This window comes from Arachis ipaensis, chromosome B10, assembly GCF_000816755.2.
Source record: "Arachis ipaensis cultivar K30076 chromosome B10, Araip1.1, whole genome shotgun sequence".
Taxonomy (NCBI): domain Eukaryota; kingdom Viridiplantae; phylum Streptophyta; class Magnoliopsida; order Fabales; family Fabaceae; genus Arachis; species Arachis ipaensis.
Genome location: NC_029794.2, coordinates 51,137,178 through 51,160,101, shown reverse-complemented (window position 1 = coordinate 51,160,101; position 22,924 = coordinate 51,137,178). Strand labels below are relative to the sequence as shown.

At 38.1% G+C, this 22,924-nt stretch overlaps 1 pseudogene; it reads right to left on the bottom strand.

The window, feature by feature from the left end:
- The window catches only part of LOC107620624, an 11,078-nt pseudogene extending 3,974 nt beyond the window's left edge, over nucleotides 1-7,104 (bottom strand).

Genomic DNA, 22,924 nt, shown 5'->3' with positions numbered 1-22,924 from the left:
TCCTTTGAAATCAAATTGTCTATTAAAAAATATAAGTCGTTAGTCCTCAATAAATTGAAGTTTGTATACAAAGATATATATATATCAATGAAAAAGATTTAAAGATTAAAATTATATATAGACTGAATTGTACCAAGAAGTAACTACACATACTTACGAAGAACATAAATTACCTGTGGGGAAGGTAACAATATTTCTTTGAAAACTACATTTCTGGTAAATTCTCCACTTGTTCCATCTATTTTTCCTTCTTTGACTAAAATTTTTATAGTTGACTGAGAAATACTTCGAGACAGAGCAACATATAATTGGTCATGGCTAAATACATGTTTAGGGAGATAGATCCCTACTTTAGGAATGGTCTGTCCTTGTGATTTGTTTATTGTTATTGCAAAACTCAACCTTACAGGAAATTGCTTCCGGATAAGTATAAATGGCAGTCCTGAATTTTCTGTTGTTTTGTGTTTTATCCGAGGCAAGAAAGCTCTTCTTCCACAGTGATGACCGGTTAAAATTTCTACGTCCAACATGTTTTGAAAATTTCCACGACATAGTAACCTTGTACCATTGCATAAGCCGGCCTTAGGGTCTATATTTCTCAATAACATCAAAGGTGCACCTCTTTTTACCTTCAACACATGAGGTGGCAACCCGCCTGTAGAAACTGAGTTAAGATATTCTTGTTGATATAAATTATTAGCATCTCCTTCTACCTCATCAAATGAGACTAAATTTCGTTCTTCTCCTGGAAACTGGTTGATAATTATATCATTAAGCTGTTGCACATCATGATTTTTTGGCGTCAATATTGCCCTTTCTACCATGTAAGAAGCATCCCACCCATGAGATTGTAAGTTTGGAAATATTTCTTCTATTAACTTGTGTAACGATGTTTCACCCTCCCACGGAATTGCCATATTTGCTTGTATCCGTACAAAGTCTTCATGTATGGTGGGCTCAATTCCATCACCAATGCGCATAAGATACTCAGCAAAAACATGATCATTAGAAGATCGCATATTTTATCGCAAATGGAGAATTTTAGTGGAAGCCCATAAATGAGACTTAACTATAGAAGCTGAAATCATTTGTGACTTACTACCTTTCGGTACCACAGGCAGTACTTGGCGGAAATCTCCTCCCATCACCATCAGTTTTCCTCCAAATGGCATATCGTTTGCTAATATATCTCTCAGAGTGCGGTCTAATGATTGCACCGATTCTTTATTTGCCATAGGTGCTTCATCCTAGATGATTGCCGTTGTTTGTCTAATCAGTTTTGCAAGATCTGATTGTTTGCTTATGTTGCAAATGGATGATGGTTCTGCATTAATTGGGATCTTAAACCTAGAATGAGCTGTTCGACCCCCAGGCAATAATGTTGCGGCTATTCCTGATGATGCAGTTACCAAGACAATATGACCCTTATTTCTCAATTCTGCAATTATAGCTCTGTAAAGAAATGTTTTGCCTGATCCTCCTGGCCCATCAACAAAGAACACTCCACTTTCTCTTCGATTAATTGTATTCATAATGCACTTGAAAGCTTTAGACTGGTCATTGTTCAATCTTGTTATGGAACACAGGTCTTCCTGGGGTACTTCGATAGACAGTTCTTCTTGGATAACTCTGGGTATCGAGTTGTCATTGTCATTTTCATGAGTTAGAGCTGGCAAATCGTATTGTGTAATATGTTTTCCGTGCTGAAGGAGTATATCATTTATATCCCTGAGTAGCCGATTTGTGAACACTAAGGCTGTTGTGGTGCTGGTTGACGGATAATCATCCACCATATATGAAAAAAATTCATCCCATAAGCTTCTTACATCTGTAGGCTCACAAAATATTAAGATGGTTGCAAACAACCTTCGTAAAGCACATGGCAATCGTAAAACAGAAGCCTCAACCAAACACTCACGGATGCTACTGTCACTCTCTAACAATCCTCGGTGTTGAGCAGATTGCTTGAAGGACGAATACTGGACCCCATTCACTGTTAGCAAGTCATCCCAACTGATTGGTCCTCTGACATTAGATAATAGAATACGCAAATAGAATTTTTCTCCTTCTGAAGGTGATATAGTATAAATTCGACCGATGGATCTCCTCTGTGTCTTGCGCCGACGCCATTCCTTTTCCATGTTGTGCCAAGTGTAATACTCTGGAATTTCCCTGTACAAAAGATGCCTAGATTGTTGGTCCTCCTCACGATTTAGGGCAAAGAACTTAGTGAGCATTGTTCTAGAGAAATAATCATCATTAAGTATTTCAGGAATGGTTTGGTGATCATAGAAGCTCACTTGATGTTGATTTGGCAAATGAATTTGTAACCTTTCCACTGATGGATACATTCGGTAAAGGTTAAATTTAAATATTCTCCAACATGCCTCTGGAGCAGCAATCCATCTTGCATCAACAAACTGTTGGACCTCGTCAACATTAGAACCGTTGTGAACTTCCATTGCAACCCGGTCTGGACCCTTGTAGCAATATTTGTAGAGATACTTTATACTCTTGATGCTACTACATATCTCAACATTAATATGGCAATCATACTTTAGTAGTAGCCAAGGGTTGTACGGAACTACCCATCTATTGTCAACCGTGACACTTTGGTTAATTTGTACTGGAGTGTCGAATCGTCGCCTATATTGCGGATATGAGTCATCACCTCTTCGTGTTTCTGCTGCGAACTCTTTTGGGTAGTTGCGTTTACATTGGCCATTTTTCATGCAGGGTGAAGATTGATCAAGTATACCGCAAGGACCATGAATCATATGTTTTAGCACTGCATCATGTAGGTATGGTTCTACTTCTTTAGATGGTATCTCTGCACGTACCAAACTATCATAATGCTCTGGGTCAATTAACTTGTCATTGTTTTCTAAGATTAGCAACATATGTACATGTGGCAACCCTCTTTTTTGAAACTCAGTGACATAAATATAGCTCTTCACCTTTCCCAAGACACCCTTAGTAATGACATCCTCTTTCAGCTGTTCAAATTTGGCTCGAAAAATTCTTGTTGTTAGATCTGGACGATCTTGTGGAGTTTGAACTGGGTTGAGTTCTGAAGTTATTTCAGTCCAAGATGGATTGCATGTCATTGTGAGAAAAATATCTGGCTTGCCCTCTTTAAGAACAATCGCCATTCCATCTTCATATCGTTGGGTCATGTCGCGACGGCTACCAATGAACGACGATGGTAATATTGTTCTTTTTCTTCCAACATTTTCTGAAGACAAATATATAGAGAAATATTATTAGTTTTAATAATTATTTTGGGTAATTCTTAATGATTTTCGAAGTAGCAATTAGATACAACAATATTTACCTGCATTGATTTCTCCTGTGTGCAAAGCATCTTGTAAACCTTGGTATAATTCAGCCCGTAATTTCTTCTGTCTATTTCGAACCCATCTTAACTTTCCGGTTTCAATTTTTACATAGTTATCAACAACATATTGTTGTAGTAATCGCCCTGCTTGCAATACGGTGGATTGATCATCGGGGCGGATCTACAAATTTTTTAGAATTTGTAAAAAAGATTAGATACATTGATCAATTTTTTGGCATAATTTTATTGAAGTCTATACTGCGTAGGAAATGGAACTAATGTTTCATGTAGTTGTGTGTTCTCCAGCATCCTATTCTGCAACTCGTGATCAGTATCATATATGTACAGTTGCAAAAACCGTGGTCGCGTGCCCTGATCCGGATGAAATCCCCCTATACTATGATATATTGAGCCTTGAGCACGAAATGTATATATACCACGACCTGTCATAGCCAGTTGTTTGTCTATGTGCACACCACACGAAGTGAAGGAAAATACATGATTGTATCCACGAATATGTTTCCTAAAATGGTTTCCTTCTGCAGAGGGGTCCAAGAAGATTTCAAGTAATTCCTGAGGAGCATTTACTCGGGGAAGAGAGACTTTTCCCCCATTACAGCACATCTCGAACGTCTCATGGTGAAATAGACGTGCGCTACAGTATTGACATGTCCTTGGGATTGGTAGCGGAGTTCGAATTATTGTTGCATCCTCTTGAAAATTTCGAGCACAATTATGGGATGCTCGAACATTTTGTCTATTTTCTGTACTCGTATTAAATTAACATATATTTGGTTACATTCATAATGAAAATCATAAAATGATGAATTTTGTAACAACTAAAAAAATAGTTCTTTGTTTGTTGATTATAAATACAAAGAATTACTTCCATTATAGTGGTCATCATAAAAAAGAGATAAGTAGCTGTCAAATATTTAAGTGATGTTTCAATCTTTTTTTTAACTTTGTTACATTGTATAATATTGTGATATTGTTTGACTTTATTTTTTTTTAAATTTTGTCATTCAGATGTATTTAACAACTTTAATTATAAAATATTTTATTTTATTCTTTCTAAAGATGTTTTTTATTCGTTAAATAAATGTTTTTATTCTTTTATTTAATTATAAAGAAATATTATTTATTATGTAGCAATATAGTTTTATTCTTTTTTTAATAAAATCATTTTGTTTAAAACCTTTTATTCGAAACTGTTATAACAAAGTTAATCTAACTTACGATATATAACAACATTATATTATTCTAAATGATTATTATTTTCTTGTTCCATTATATATTTTTGTTTTTATGGTAACACTATGTTTATCATGGATTATTTTTTTTAGATTAAATAATCAATACAATATAGTTTGAGTCTGAAATAAATAATTTTTTTTTTAAAATACTTTCTTTATATATCATAATTTTTTTTTTGTATAAAATTCTCCGTTCATCAATTGTCTTATAGCATTTTTTAGTTAATTATCTTATATAGGGTATGACAATTTTTGCCTTTGGCCAAATTTTTTAGCTTGTATGTTTTGTTTCATGTTTTTTTTATAATTGGTTCTTGTAATGATCTTAAATAAATAAATTTTTTAACATTTTATTTAATTATTTTATTTTATCATGTTTGTATGAATTATAACAGAATGATTCAACAAAATATAAATTTTTTTAAATTACCTATTTTATTATTTTTGCTAAAGTTTACATATTTTTCATTTTAATTGGCAAATAAATATTTTAAGTATTTTATTGGTTTTTATAAATTTTTTTTGTGTATAGATTTTAAATTTTTTTTTGTTAGGCACTGGCACTCTTTTTTATAATTGGTTCTGGTAATGATCTTAAATAAATAATTTTTTTAAAATCAATTATGCTCACACTTAATGTTTACTATGAATACATTAATATGCTAACATATAAGGATAAAATAATATTTTTTTATAAATTTATTTACCTATTAAAATTATGTCACAATACTAAATATATAAAGAAAAAAAAAGTACAATACTAACCAGTTACATTTTCTTCACGTCTACTGTTTTGATCAGATCTATTTCCATGAATTTCTGATAGTATATAAAAAGAACACATCAACAAAATTATAAAAAATTTTATTAAATTAAGTCTGTACAGTATCAGTGGTAATAGAGACGTTACTTTTAAAGAAACAAATCATACAAAATTAAATTGATTGAAAGTAATAGAAAATGTAGAATACCATTAATATCATAATTATTCAAACTCTGAATAATTAAAAAAATAGATAGTGACCGTAAAATACAAATACATCATAGGCAGAGTTCCTGTAAAAAGTCACAATTTGAAAAATAATTCAAGTGTAACCGTATAATAGATTTATTAAGTGAAGAAATTATCATTTATTTTTTACAATGTTATATATTTATTAAAAATATTTTAACCTTTTTTTGTGTATTAAATAAAACGTTTAAAAGAATTGTAGAATGTTAAAAAATATATGAAACGTAAAATTATATTAGATATTAATTGGACCACTATTATTATGAGCATCTGAATAATAGCAATCATATTATTGGAACGACAACAATGTATTTTAAATGATTATATTTTACCGTGTTTAATTTTAAAAAAATATCGAAATACTAATTATTTTTGTTATACAGTGAAAAAATTTAAGTTACAATTATATTATTAAACACATATATCTAATATAATTTTTGTTATAATGATACGGCGCGAGAACATTTTATTTATTCTTATAATAATATTATATAGGTCAATAATGGAAGGTTTATTGAATCAAAATTTATGAAAAAAAATACTATTAATTAAATAAATATACAGGAGTTCTATCCATATTTATTATCATTTGGTCTATTACTTGAATCATTTTTGCTTTTATTATGAGTATCTAAATATTTAAAAAATTTATTATTAACATGAAAATAATGTATGTTGACAATTTAAGAGTACATTCGGTAGATAAATTACAGATAAATAGTACTAAGAGTACATTAACATAGAAATATTGTAGAAATAATTCAAATTAAATGGTAAATTAAATTGTAGAAAAAAATAAAAAAATATACCAGAATTATCTATTAAAATTTAATAATAAATATGTTATTAAACATTGAACATATATATTTTTCTTATAATAATACAGTTATAAAAATTGTTTGGCAATATAATATTATATTTAAAAATTATTAAACTATTTAATAATTGAGATTATGATGATGTAAAGTACATTTAAGATAATATAATAACATTATTTAGGCCAATAATAAAAAATTTATTGAATCAAAATTTAAGGAAAAATAAATTATTATTAATTAAATAAATATAAATATAGGATTCCTACCCATATTTGAATCGTTTGGTATATTACTTGAACCAGCTCCGGTGTTATTGTGAGTATCTGTATATGTAAAAAATTCATTATTAAGATGAAAATAATGTAATTTGATAATTTAAGGGTACACTAAAGAAATAAATTATACATAATTGGTACGTACTAAGAGTCCAGTAACATAGATATATCATAAAAAATAATTCATATTAAATAATAAACTAACAATATAAATTTATTAATGAGAAGTATAATTTAGAGTACCTGATATAGAGTATTGTTGAGGAGGTATATTTGTGATATCTTGTAATGGTGTTGCCATGCTAGTTGGTCCACTTGATGTATCGATTTGTTTTCCTCGTCTAATACTCTCTCGGTAACTGCCACGCCTTCTGGCAAGGTGTTGCTGCCTCTGTTCTTCACTCATATTCTTCACTCATATTTTGTCTTCGTTGTCTGGCATAGTCTTGCCAAGTTCGTCGACCACTTCCACGTGAATCTTCCATTGGTATGTCAACTATAATTAATCAAAGAAACATATAAAAACAGCTATACACTTTTATTTAATGACAAAAAATAATTTACAGTAGATTTTACATTATATTTAGGCGAAGTGAGAAGAATGCAGGAGAAGACAAAGGAGAAATGAAGAAAAAAAATTTTATTATGGAGAGATATGGAGTAACCAGTGAAGTGAGAGAGATTAAGAGAAAAAATTGGGAATAATACAATTGACGCAGTAATTCATGTGAGAGGAATTAACTGATGCAGTAGTGGAGAATTAAGTAGTAGAATTTTGTAACTGATGCATTAACGTGATTTGAGAGAAATTAACGTGGAGAAGTTATATTGTATTGTGGTGAACGTGGAAGGAAATGAAGTAGTAGCTGTAACTGGAGGTAGGTTACTAAAAAGGATAAAAATGGAAAGAAAAATTGGACACCAAAAATGAGTTTTCCCATTATATATTGTTATAGATACTGAAAAATAATTTTTTTTTAAATGCACAAGGTAATTAAATTATTTTGATTTCACATGAGCATGCTTCCCAAAACTTTTAAAAATAAAAATTTTTATTCTTTTTAACTTTCTACCCTTTTGTTTCTATCATCCATGTTCCCATAAGGTTCCCACACTTACACAATACACAATTTCTATCTTATGCTAACCAAGGATTCAACTTGGGATTTTTATTTTGTTTTTCTGCTTAAGGCTAGTAATGTGGTTATAAAACAAGAGGGGATTTAAAGGCTCGAGGGGGCTAACAAGGGTGATGTAAAAGGTAGGCTCATTTAGGAATAGTGAGCTAGAATCAAACAATGGCCTCAATTACTTTCTTGGTATGTATCTATATTCTATAATCGGACATATAGATTAAAACAAAGTAAAGAACACCAGAATAAATAAGAAGGGCGGAACACACAGGAATAAAATATTATGGTTTAAATGTAACCATGCAATTAAGCTCAAAACTCACAGGCTGTGTGTTCTCTAACTCAAAAATCATATATCAGTTATATATGTCAAGCAAGTAAAAATTAAGAGTTCCCATTATCCTCAATGTAAATCTTAAGGTGGCTTTAAAGTTCTAGTGTTTCTCCTTGATGAAATGCTGTTAACTAACTAACATGTAATGCTATATATACAAGGTGTGGGTTGTTTTTATTCTGTTAAAGTCTCTAGTTTACTTCTTTTTTATATTTTTAATTTAAACTAAGTTATCTTATGCTAAAAAGGGTAAACTATACTAATTAATCCACATTTTTTATAACTAATAAGTTAGAATTGCAACTAAACTAAATGGCTAAAATATGAACTAAAGTGCAACATGCAGAAATATAGTAAAAATACATGAAAATAGCAATGTATAAGTACTAAGAAAATAAAAATAAAAATAAAGAGAAAAAATACAGAAAAATAATAAAGTAAAAGGAGTCTGTAGTAGTTCACCAAAAAATATTCGCCAGAGATGGCGACCTCCCCGCACTTAATATGAAGCATCGTCCCTGATGCTCATTCAAGCAGGGTGTGAAGGGGTGTCCTCACTGGAAGGATGGATAGCTGGAGTCTCTGTGGTGGTGGTCTGAGGATCTGCCTGCTGCAGAGGAGGTGCTGACTGAATAGGAACCTCTGGGTCTGCAGCCTGAATCTGATGCGGGGCCTCCTGCTGGGGCACAGCCTGCTCCGTGCCTGCCTGCGCAGCCTCTCTCTGTGGATGGGTCTCCGCCTCGTGATCATCTGCCTCCTCCTCAGATGGCTCTGATGGGGTGTCAGGCTCGGAGGGGATGTCGCTGCCAGAACTGAGCATCAGCTTTAGGTGCTCATACCGTCGCTTACTGCGACGCTCAGATCTCTCGTATCGCCGCCGATTGCGGTGCTCCATCTGGTCTAGCTGTTGAAACAGGTGGTGCACTAAGTGATAAACTGTCTCTGAGGCAGGTGGAGATGCAGTGGTGGTAGCAGGGGTAGCTGTAGAGGAAGAGGGGCCGGCAGATGGTGTGGCTGTCTCATCAGTAGGAGTGAGGAATGGAGGTCTGTAGCCCAAAGCCAGAAAGTTCCTGCTGTGAGGGATAATTTTCTTGCATTCTGCAGCAGGTGGCTTCTCATCAGCATCCTCCCAAGGCATGTCAGCTCGACGGCCAAGCTGTGTTATCAGATATGGAAAGGGGAAAGTGCCTCGGACGTGGACCCTGGCCATGTAGTACCGAATGAAGCGTGGCAGGTATAGGTCCTTACCCTCCATCACACACCATAGGAGGGTGATCATAGCGGCAGGTAGCTCCGTCTCGTGAGTACTCGGCATAATAAAGTTGCTTAGGATCTAATGCCATAGCCGAGCCTCATCGTTCAAGTATGCCCGCTTGATTCCCTTAGGCATGATGGTGTTCTGACCCATGACCCATGGAACAGTCGGGTCAAGGGCTATCCTTGCCTTGACGGCATCCCAATTAAACTTCATGAAGCGCAAGTCCTCCTTAGTGTTTTGATAACCATCTGGCTTATCGGATTTAGGCAGGAGCTTCAGAACATCCTCTATGGCCTCTTCAGTGACCAGTATCTGCTTCCCTCTTATGTTTACTGCATCTAGGGAAGTTTTGAAGTAATTGCAGTAAAATTCCCTTACCCAAGATGCATTGACCTCAGTCAGGTTTCTCTCCAGGAAGAACCAGCCTCTTTGTTTGATCTAATCAGAGGTGTATTGCTGGAGTTCTTCTCGGATCTTCAGAGTCTTCCCCAGGTACAGGTTCCTGGAGGTTGCAAACACCGGATACTTCAGCTCGCAGTATCGGTTTGCAAACTTAATGGGATCAGTAGCAGGGAGTAGCTGGTCAGCCTTCTCCTACGGGGTAAAGTATTTCTCTCGCCAGGAGTCATCATGCATGATGTCCAGGATGGACATGGAGGATTCTCCTCTTTTCCGTTTTCCAGTTGTTGCCTTTCCCTTTCTTTTTCTTTGGGTGTCAGACATCCTGAAAAACAGAAAACCAGGATATAATAAAAACAGGAAAACAAGTATGCAAATCACAAAATAAGCATATAGTGGAAAAGGAGCAGTGGAGTAATGAAAATGAGTTAAGTAAATGTGCATTAAGGATTGAATAGGAGTTAAAAGTCTGAGAAGAAAAATTAACAATCCAAAATGTATTAGAAATCATGTTAATTAGGAAAAATTATCATCATGCCTTGGTTAGAAGGTTAAAGAGAATAGTGAAAAACCAGAAGAGATGTTTTGAAAGGTTAGGTTGGTTAGGAATGAAAAAAGAGTTTAGGAAGTTAAAATTAGTGAATTAGTAAAAAGTGGGTTAGAGTAAGTGGCATGATGATCATTTTCTAAGTAACAAACATTCTCAATTAGAAGCTACAATTAACTCAAATCCAAACAAGGGAATAGGTTGATGATGAATCAAAAATTAGAAGCTAAACATAAAAAAATGCAGATTATGAACCAGGAAATCAAAAAGAATAAGAAAGCTTGCCCTGGTATTCATGAATTGGTTTGGTAAAAGCAGAGTGAAGCAGAGTTCAAAGTGCCAAAACCAAGACATGAATGGAAATAAAACAGTTTACAAAAAATTAGGTAGCATTCCGGTTAAAATTGGATGTTCCCAGAAAATAAACGGTAAGCAGGACAGTTCATATGAATTAAAACAAACTGCAATTAGATATAATTAGCGTGAACAAGAAAAAACATTTGCAATAGCAGCATGAACAGTAAGAACAGCATATGAACAATACTAACATCACAGCAACAACAGAATTGCGAAAATTATAAAACAAGAAGCACGAACAGCGCAATTAATCAGGCCTAAATCCACTAACCACATCCTAGGCTACCTAACCACCTAGAATCCACTACAACATGCATATCTAACTAGCCTAATTATTAACATAAACAGAAAAATATGTAATTAACTGGGAATTGAAAGAAGGGTGGCGTTCGGCAGAACCTGGTAGGCGGATAAATGAAAGTGGGGTAGAGAGATGGCTGGGGAATGGTGGTGGAGGCGACTGACGCGGTGGTTGAGAGTGGCGTGGTTGACGGTGGGGCGGTGGTCGATGGTGGTGGCTGGAAGTTGGTGGTGGTTGGTTGCAAAGAAGAGAAGAAGGAGAAGGGGGTTGGGGGGGCGCGAATGGGTAGGGTTTCACGTGGCTGGGGGGTTATCGAATTTGAATCCACGCGATCGCGTGGCTGGGGTGGAATGGGGGTTGACACGATCGCGTGAGTGATGCGATCGCATGGAATGGGTAAAAGAATGCATGACGCGGTCGCGTGAGGCATGCGACCGCGTCGCTGGAAATTGTGCTAAACGCGCAATTCCAGTGTCGTTTCAGCGCAACTCTCTGTCTCCTTTGGGGTGTTGTGCAATCCACGCAACGCGATCGCGTCGCTCACGCTGTCGCGTGGGATTGGTGTTGTGCAAGTGACGCGATCGCGTCATGGACGCAACCGTGTGGATCGTTTTGTGCGAAACGCACAACAGCCGCACGATTCCAGCCCAACTTTCTGGGTGTTGGATCCTTACGCCGATTTCCAGGTCATGCGGCCGCGTGAATGATACGGACGCATGGAGGGTTGTTTTTCGCAATTGACGCGATCGCATGAGTGATGCGGTCGCGTCGCATGCCTACTCTCTTCTTTTTTTTTATGCAGGTATGCAATTATGCAATATGCAATGCGAATGAATAATATTCAGGTTCAATTGAAAAGGAAAACAAAAATAAATAACACGAAATAAAACTGAAAAAGAAACAACCATACCATGGTGGGTTGTCTCCCACCTAGCACTTTTAGTTAAAGTCCTTAAGTTGGACATTGGATGAGCTTCTTGTTATGGTGGCTTGCGCTTAAATTCGTCCAGAAATCTCCACCAATGTTTAGAATGCCAACAGCCTCCGGGGTCCCAAACTAGGCACGTAAAGCTTCTGAGTATCTTCAAGCAGATTGTCAGGCTCCCGGGGTGACGAATGTCAGAATAGATTCCAGGATTCCAAACTTTGCTTTTAAATCCGCCTTCGTCTTGATCTATATTTTTCCATCCGGGCGGTTTAGAAAGTAGATTTCCACCAAGATGACCAAACGTTTTCTGAGATCCATTCGATTGATCATGATGCCAATCCGTGCACTTCGAATTGAAGCGTGGAACCTTATTGAACCTTGTGCACCAGCTCTAAGTGCGAGCCATTTCCCTCTTACTCTTAAAGCCGCAGAGAGCTCTAAGCTGGCCATCTGTTTCAAGCAAACCATATTCAAGTGGGAAAATAAAGCTAAAGGTTAAGGATTGTACCCACTTGAAGCTTGTATTGGGTGGTAATGGCCTTGGGATAGGTGTTTCCAGTGGTTCTGTAAGTTCTACTCTCTTGTGCTCTTCGGTGAATTTCTTCACTTCCTTGCAGACTTCTTCAATTGCATCCATGTCCTGATCAAAGCCTTCTATGTCTTCCTCGTCACTTAAGTCATAAACGGGAGGTTGAGAGAAATCTACCTCCGCATTATCTTTGTATTCACTTGGGGAAGATTCTTCGATCTCAGAAAATTCACTTGCTGATGCAAGTTCATTACTGGGAGAACTTGACTTGAGATTATCATCATCAAGGAAACTTGCTTCTTGGATTATTCCGTCTAGTTCTTCATAAAAGACTTGCTTTGGGAGTTGTGCACTATCTTCCTTAGCATCAATTGTAACGTTTTTGACAGAATTCTCCATAACTCTGGATTCTCATGGAAGTTCAGCGTCTCCTAAGTCTTCAACCAACTCTTCTTCGTTTATAATGACAGCTTCCTCTACGTGTTCCAGTATGAAGTCATGCCCTGTTCTGTCTACTGGAGTTTCTAGTATCTCCTTCATGCTACGCTCTTCTTTAGATTGTCCACATGGGGCTGTGGGAGGTCCTTGAATGTTCGAACATCTAGAAGATAATTGACTTACAGCTTGCTCCAGTTGATGAAGGGTTGTTTGAAGTTGATCTACTGTTTACTTGAGGCGAACCTGTGATTCTCGGAGTGATGAATTTGGACGTGGTACATGGGAAAGTGGTGGTGTTTAGGAGTAATTGGATTGGAATTGGGGTAAAAATGAGGATCATATGGTGGTGAATGGTGAAAAGGAGCTTGTGAGTGTGGTGGTTCGAAGTTACGTTGAGAGGATGGTCTATAAGCACAGGGTGGGGCTTGTTGGTAACTACAAGGTTGTCCACCATGTCTATTGGCTTGGTATGCATTGTAGAATGGTCTTTGTCCATGATATCTTAGAGGGTGTTGTTGCCTAAAGGGTTGATCAGATCCTCTTGGCTCCATCTATCATTCATTGCTCTGACCTTGATGCATGTTCCTATTATAACTTTCACTCCTTTCAACAATATTAGAACCAAACTCAAAGCGAGAGGGGTGAGAATTCATAGTAGCTAAAAAAAATAAAAGCAGAAAATAAGAATAAATAAACAAGTAAAAGAGAAATATTTATAATAACCAATAAGAAGGCACACGATTGCAGTTCCCCGGCAACGGCACAATTTGAATCCACGCGATCGCGTGGCTGGGGTGGAATGGGGGTTGACGCGATCGCGTGAGTGATGCGATCGCATAGAATGGGTAAAAGGATGAATGACGCGGTCACGTGAGGCATGCGACCGCGTCGCTGGAAATTGTGCTAAACGCGCAATTCCAGCGTCGTTTCAGTGCAACTCTCTGTCTCCTTTGGGGTGTTGTGCAATCCACGCGACGCGATCGCGTCGCTCACGCTATTGCATGGGATTGGTGCTGTGCAAGTGACGCGATCGCGTCATGGACACGACCGCGTGGATCGTTTTGTGCAAAACGCACAACAGCCGCACGATTCCAGCCCAACTTTCTGGGCGTTGGATCCTTACGCCGATTTCCAGGTCACGCGGCCGCGTGAATGACGCGGACGCATGGAGGGTTGTTTTTCACAACTGATGCGATCACATGAGTGATGCGGTCGCGTCGCACGCCTACTCTCTTTTTTTTTTATACAGGTATGTAATTATGCAGTATACAATGCGAATGAATAATATTCAGGTTCAATTGAAAAGGAAAACAAAAATAAATAGCACGAAATAAAAATGAAAAAGAAACGACCATACCATGGTGGGTTGTCTCCCACCTAGCACTTTTAGTTAAAGTCCTTAAGTTGGACATTGGATGAGCTTCCTGTTATGGCGGCTTGCGCTTAAATTCGTCCAGAAATCTCCACCAATGTTTGGAATGCCAACAGCCTCCGGGGTCCCAAACTAGGCATGTAAAGCTTCTGAGTATCTTCAAGCAAATTGTCAGGCTCCCGGGGTGACGAATGTCAGAATAGATTCCAGGATCCCAAACTTTGCTTTTAAATCCGCCTTCGTCTTGATCTATATTTTTCCATCCGGGCGGTTTAGAAAGTAGATTTTCACCAAGATGACCAAACGTTTCCGAGATCCATTCGATTGATCATGATGCCAATCCGTGCACATCGAATTGAAGCTTTCACAAAGAATTAGACATGGCTTCACAACCAGCCAGACTTCAACAAATCATCATAAAACTTTAGAATTCATTCTTAAAAATTATGAAGAACATAGAATAATTTAAAATTTTTTTGAAAATTTTTTTCAAAAATAAAAGTAATTAAAACAAAAAGCTTAAAATTAAAATAAAATTACCTAATCTGAGCAACAAGATGAACCGTCAGTTCTCCAAACTCGAACAATCCCTGGCAACGGCGCCAAAAACTTGGTACGCACGTTCATAATCTCAATTCTTCTTCACAACTTCGCACAACTAACCAGCAAGTGCACTAGGTCGTCCAAGTAATAAACCTTACGGGAGTAAGGGTCGATCCCACAAGATTGTTGGCTTGAAGTAAACTATGGTCATCTTGTAAATCTCAGTCAGGAAGATTCAAATGGTTATGGGATGTTGATAATTAAAATATAAATAAAATATAAAATAAGATAAAAATACTTATGTAATTCATTGGTGAGAATTTCAGATAAGCGTATGGAGATGCTTTGCTCCTTCTGAATCTCTGTTTTCCTACTGTCTTTATTCAATCATTCATACTCCTTTCCATGGCAAGCTGTATGTTGGGCATCACCGTTGTCAATGGCTACATCCCGTCCTCTTAGTGAAAATGGTCCAAATGAACTGTCACCGCACGGCTAATCATTTGTCGGTTCTCGATCATGTTGGAATAGGGTCCATTGATCCTTTTGCGTCTGTCACTACGCCCAACACTTGCGAGTTTGAAGCTCGTCACAGTCATCCCTTCCCAGATCCTACTCGGAATACCACAGACAAGGTTTAGACTTTTCGGATCTCAGGAATGGCCACCAATAATTCTAGCTTATACCACGAAGACTCCGATCTTTTGGAATGGAGGCTAAGAGATACACGCTCGATCTAAGGTAGAACGGAAGTGGTTGTCAGGCACGCGTTCATAGGTTGAGAATAGTGATGAGTGTCACGGATCATCATATTCATCATGCTGAAGTGCAAGCGAATATCTTAGAATAGGAATAAGCTTGAATTGAATAGAAAAACAATAGTACTTTGCATTAATTCATGAGGAGCAGCAGAGCTCCACACCTTAATCTATGAGGTGTAGAAACTCCACCGTTGAAAATACATAAGTGAAAGTGGTCCAGGCATGGCCGAATGGCCAGCCCCCTAAACGTGATCAATGATCAAAAGTGATACAAAGATAGTCTCAAAAATGATCAAAAGATTGTCAAAAGATGTGAAATAAATCACTAAAAGTAGTTTTTGTACTAAACTAGTAGTTAGGGTTACAGAAATAAGTAAATGATACAGAAATCCACTTCCGGGCCCACTTGGTGTGTGCTTGGGCTGAGCATTGAAGCTTTGCATGTGTAGAGGCTTCTCTTGGAGTTAAACGCTAGTTCATCCTGTTTCTGGCATTTAACTCTGGTTTGTAACCTGTTTTTGGCGTTTAACTTCAGAATAGGGCAGGAAGTTGGTGTTTGAATGCCAGTTTGCGTCGTCAAAACTTGGGCAAAGTATAAACTATTATATATTGCTGGAAAGCTCTGGATGTCTACTTTCCAATGCAATTAAGGTCGCGCCAATTGGGTTTCTGTAGCTCCAGAAAATCCATTTCGAGTGCAGGGAGGTCAGAATCCAACAGCATCTGCAGTCCTTTTTCAGCCTCTGAATCAGATTTTTGCTCAGGTCCCTCAATTTCAGCCAGAAAATATCTTAAATCATAGAATAACACAAAAACTCATAGTAAAGTCCAGAAATGTGATTTTTGCTTAAAAACTAATAAAAATATAGTAAAAATTAACTAAATCATACTGAAAACTATGTAAAAACAATGCCAAAAAGCGTATAAATTATCCGCTCATCAGTACGCGTGACATGCACCACGTACAGAAAATGTAGAAGACGTTGGGGGTGATTTTGGGCTGAGTTTGGACCCAGTTTTTGGCCCAGAAATACAGACTAGAGCCTGGGGACAAGCATAGACTCAACACACATTCTCATTCGCATAGTTTTTAGTTTTTAGATAAAAAATCTTAGAGGGAACTTACTACTTCCTCTAGGTTTCCTTCACATTCATAGATTTCTAATTTTATGCTTTTGATTTGTATATTGAGAAGAGTCACTACCTCCGTTGAAGTTTTCATTATTCTAGTTTGTTTCCTTATTCCCTTACTCTTTTAATCGCCCATTAACCCTGTTCAGATACGTATGTTTATGATTTTGGGATTTATTAATGCAAAGAACTCTTTTTACCTTTAATTAATTTTCAGTCATTATTTTATTTAGTTTATCATGTCTTCTTCTTATTCCCTTTATATGTCTATGAAGTTGTATTCATGTCAATGGAGTAGACTCCCAACTTGACTTGGGAGTTGATTAAAAGGAGACCCTTGAGTTGGAATACTCAAGTGTCAATTGGGAATTGGAAGTTGTTAGCTGGCTCTTCAATATCTAACTCTAATCCTTCCTTAGGAGACGATTAGGAATTGGGAATCAGAGCTAGTTAGTTACTTGAGTTTCCTTTATTCAGTAAAGGATAGCTAAGTAGAAACAACAACCTATTACCATTACACTTGGGGAAATTCAACAAGGATAGAACTTCCAATTAATCTTCTCCTGGTCAAGGCTTTTATTTTGAATATATAAAATCTATTTTAATTTTCATTGCTTTAATTTACAATTATTTATTTTTCTGTTCTCTAACTCTTAAAATTTCTCGGAAAACTTCTGATCAATAAAATAGCACTCTTTTGCCAACTCTTTGGGAGATGACCTGGGATTTCTACTCCTAGTATTTTTATTCTTAATTTGTGACAACCCTTTTTAAATTGATAAGTGGAATTTTCGTCGGCTAAGAACTGTACTTGCAACACTATTTTCTCTATAAATTCTTAATCGGCAATTTTCCGCCCGTTCAATTTTTGGCGCCGTTTCCGGGGAGTTGCAATAGTGTGCTAAATTATTGGTTGGTGTAAATATTTTTAATTTTACATATTTGCATATTTTATTTTATTTTATTTTATTACCATGAGCTGTATGTTTCTTTCATTGAATGACGCGTTCACTGCCTGATTCGAGCTTAGCTGCGTTTGATCCTGAAATTGAAAGAACTATTTCACGTATTAGGCGAGCTTGGCATAGGTTAGCCTCTGAGGGTGGTGAAGTGGTTACTACCAATTCACCAGTCTTATCTGAGAGCGAATCTGAAGCGCCATTTGAGGAAGAAACAAGCTCCTTTTCTACTAATTCTATTGATTTACTTGCAGGTAATATGGCAGAGCCCAGAAGGATTACTCTCCAGGAAGCAGGAGCTCCAGACTTTACACTACAACTGTATCAAGCGCGTCACCCAAATCTGGCTGCAGATTTTGAACTGAAGACTGCGCAAATCAACTTACTGCCCAAGTTTCATGGCTTACCTGCTCAAGAGCCTATCAAGCACCTCAAGGATTTTCAGACAGTTTGCTCAACTACTAGGCGTCATGGTGCAGATAAGACTACTATCTGGCTGTATGCCTTCCCATTTTTTCTTGAGGGAAAGGCAAGGGAGTGGTTCACCACTCAACCTGAAGAAGTTATTACCAATTGGGATCTGCTCAGAAGGGAGTTCCTGGAAAAATACTTCCCAGCTGAAGTTACAAATAGACTGAGGAAAGAAATTTCCTACATTATCCAAGGCGAGTTAGAGAACCTTTACAAATATTGGGAACGCTTCAGGAATCTCCTAGACTCATGTCCTCACCACAAGATTGATCAGATGGTGTTGATCAGCTACTTTACACAAGGCATAAAGCCTCAAGATAAGACTACATTAGATGCTGCGAGTAATAGTTCTCTGAAGACGTACAAGATGGTGACAGAAGCGTGGCAACTGATCACCGATCTAGCAGAGTCTACCCGGAATGTCAGGCACAGGAACAACCATCCCAAGGCTATTGCAGAAGTTTCCTCTAGTAGTGAGACTGCTGCTCTCACACAGACTCTGGGAGAGATGACCAACATACTGAAGCAGCTACAGCTGAATCAACAACAACCTCAGCCTCCCCCATAACAATAGTGTCAACAGCTGGTTCCTCAGAGAGTGTGCGGAATATGTGCCTGTTATACTCATTACACTAATGAGTGTCTGCAGCTCCAACAAGAAGACAACACCTTGGCAGCTACCCACAATTTCTATGACCACCCGAACCAAGGATACTATCAACAAGGCGGCTATTATAACCAAGGTAGGAACTACAATCAAGGTTGGCAAGACAACTCCAACCAGGGATGGAGAGATAATTCCAACCAGGGATGGAAGGACAACTATAACAGAGAAGGCAGAGACAACAATAAAAATCAGAGGTGGAACAACAATAACAGACAGCAGAACCAAAACCATCCTTACAGAGTACCTCATCAAAGGCAGTCCCAAGCGCCTCAAAACAACCAACAACAAGCCCCTCAAATCACTTACCCCTCTTCTTCTAATGATGAGATGCTTCGCACTATTATGCAAGGACAACAAGACATTCAGAATTCAATTCACTCTTCCATAAATGGTCTTAGCTCCACCATACAAGCTCTCATCTCCCGGATGGATTCACTAATTACCCCCAACAATCAACCTTCAAGCTCCAGTGTAATTCTTTCTCAACCTTTACCCAACCCCAAAGGTGGAATCAATGCCATCACTTTGAGGTCCGGAACCACACTGTAAGAGAGGAGTCATGAGAAGCCAAGCTCAAATGAAGATATCCAAGTTGAAGATGTTGTTGAGGTAGAAGATGCTGAAGAGGAGGATGAAGTACAAGACATGGTTGAAGAAGAAGCAGCTCAACCAGAGAAGAGCGCACCAATGGAAGCTGAAGCTACAAGAGACGCCATCCCTATCCCCTTTCCACACCATGCTAGAAAGTACAGAAAGTAGATGGAGCTCGACTCAAAGATGGTGGAGATCTTCAAAGAAGTTGAGGTAACCATTTCCCTTTTTGATGCTATTAGCTAGGTACCTAAATATGCAAAGTTTCTAAAGGATTTATGCATGCATAAGGATAGAATACAAGATTTAGAAACTATTCCATTAGGTAGCTCTATATCTGCTTTAATGGGTGTTATACCAGAAAAATGTGGTGATCCGGGGCCATGCATGGTTACGTGTACCATTGGGGGTGTGCAATTTTTTACTGCATGTGTGATTTAGGCACATGTGTTAGCATTATGCCATTATCTGTATATGATGCTTTGAGGCTCCCTCCCTTGAAAAGGTCGGTAGCACGTTTTGTTTTGGCAGATAAAAGCATAATCTCGGTGGTAGGAATTGCTGAGGACGTGCTGGTGAGCATTAAGGGGCTCATATTTCCTATTGACTTCTATATTTTGGAGATGTCCCCTAATGACTCAGGAAGACCATCATCCATCCTGCTTGGAAGGCCATTCCTGAAGACTTCAAAGTTCAAATTGGATGCCTTCTCAAGAACTTACTCCTTTGAGATGGATGGCAGAGCAGTGAGCTTTAACCTGGATAAAGCTATGAAGCACCCTTCAGAAGATCATTCCATCTTCTAGTGTGACATCATTGATGAGACTGTAGCTGCAGTTCACCAAGAGGAACTAGAAGAGATGCACATGGAGCAAAGTCCAAGTATGGGGAAGCCCCCTGAACAAGATGCAGACACCTTGCCACCATCACCAGCTCCAGATGATCCAGTGCCTAGCCATGAGCAGAAAATGGAGCTGAAACCCCTTCCACCCCACCTCAAGTATGCTTGCCTTGAGGATAATCAGAAGCTTTCAGTTATCATTGCAAGGGAACTCACTTCCCAACAGGAGGAGCAGTTGCTTAGTGTACTGAGAAGACACAAGAAAGCTATTAGGTGGAGCTTGGCGGATATAATAGGCATCAGTCCTCAAGTTTGTGAGCACAGGCTATTTTTAGAAGAGGGAGCAAGGCCTGTCCGTCAGCCTCAAAGGAGACTGAACCCCACCATTTTAGAAGTTGTCAAGAAGGAAGTAACCAGACTGCTTAAAGCTGACATCATCTATCCAATCTCAGATAGTGAATGGGTCAGCCTAGTACAAGTGGTGCCTAAGAAATCTGGAGTCACAACAGTAAAGAATGAGCAGGGAGAACTCATAGCAACTAGAGTGCAGAATTCCTGGAGGGTGTGCATTGATTACAGGCGCCTCAACCAGGCTACCCGCAAGGATCATTACCCCCTGCCATTCATTGATCAGATGCTTGATCGCCTGTCAGGTAAATCACATTACTACTTTTTAGATGGTTACACAAGCTATTTTCAAATTCATATAGCTCCTGAAGATCAGGAGAAAACTACTTTTACATGTCCTTTTGGAACGTATGCATACAAGAGGATGCCTTTTGGCTTGGGTAATGCACCTGCTACTTTCCAAAGATGCATGACGAGTATTTTCTCGAATCTTATTGAGAGCTCTATGGAAGTTTTCATGGATGACTTCAGTGTGTATGGTGATTCTTTCAACCTTTGCTTGGATAGTTTAGCTAGAGTATTAGACAGGTGTGTTAGTTCAAACCTTGTATTAAAATTTGAAAAATGTCACTTTATGGTAAAATAAGGTATTGTTCTAAGACATGTTGTTTCTAATACTGGTATTTCTGTAGATCCAGCAAAGGTAGATGTCATTTCTAGTTTACCTTACCCCTCCTCCGTGAAGGAAGTCCGTTCGTTCCTTGGTCATGCAGGTTTCTACCGGAGATTCATCAAGGACTTCAGTAAGGTAGCATTGCCTTTATCCAGACTACTGCAGAAAGATGTTAAGTTCGAGCTGAGTGAGGACTGCTTGGAAGCGTTTGATAAGCTAAAGATCGCCTTAACTCAAGCTCCGATTGTGAGAGGACCAGACTGGAGCTAGCCATTTGAGATTATGTGTGATGCCTCCAACCATGTAGTAGGAGCGGCGCTAGCTCAGCGCGCAGGTAAGGACCCTTTCGTAATTGCTTATGCCTCTAAGACCTTAGACGCTGCTCAGTCTAATTATACTACCACTGAAAAAGAGCTTCTGACTATTGTTTTTGCCCTGGATAAATTTCGAGCCTATTTACTTGGTACTAAAGTGGTAGTATACTTAGACCATGCAGCTCTAAAATATTTATTAGCTAAAAAAGAGTCCAAACCAAGGTTAATACGTTGGATATTGCTGCTACAAGAATTTGATTTAGAAATCAAAGATAGGAGTGGTTCCCAGAATTTAGTGGCGGATCACTTGAGTCGCCTAGAGCACATTAAGACGGAGTCCACTCCTATCAATGATGCTTTTCCATTTGATAGCTTGCATGCAATATCTGAGGTAGTTTCTTGGTATGCACCTATAGCTAATTATCTAGTTAGCCATACCTTCCCTCCCAATTTTACTAAGCATCAAAGGGACAAACTAAAAAGCGAGTCCAAATATTATATATGGGATGACCCATATTTATGGAGGTATGGTGTTGACCAGATAATTAGAAGGTGTGTGCCTTAATCAGAATTCCAGTCAATTTTAGAGGCCTGCCACTCCTCTGAGAGTGGTGGACATTTTGGCCCTCAAAGAACAGCTAGAAAGTTGTTAGACTGTGGATTCTGGTGGCCCACTCTTTTTAAGGATACTACTGTCTTCTGTAAATCTTGTTCCACATGCCAAAGGTTTGATAATATATCCAAGAGGGATGAGATGCCCCAATAGCTTATGCTATTCTGAGAAATTTTTTATGTGTTGGGGCATTGACTTCATAGGTCCATTTCCAAACTCTAGTGGTTTCTTATATATATTGTTAGCTGTACACTATGTTTCTAAATGGGTGGAAGCAATTCCTGCCCATACTGATGATGCTAACACTGTTGTCTCTTTTGTTAGAAATCATATTATCAGTCGCTTTGGATCACCACGAGCAATCGTGAGTGATCAAGGCACTCACTTTTGTAACAGAAGATTAGCAGGTCTTCTGAAGAAGCATGGGATTGTTCACAAGGTAGCAATAGCCTACCATCCTTAGACCAATGGGCAAGCCGAGGTGTCCAACAGGGAGATAAAGCGCATACTGGAGAAGATAGTCGAGCCTCATAGGAAGGACTAGAGCACCAGGCTTGTAGATGTGCTCTGGGCTTATCGGACAACATACAAGACACCCATCGGAATGAGTCCCTTCCGCCTGGTAAACGGAAAGGCTTGTCACCTCCCAGTGGAGGTGGAACACAAGGCTTTTGAGAAGGCTGGTGCGGAAAGAAAGCTGCAACTAGCAGAACTGGAG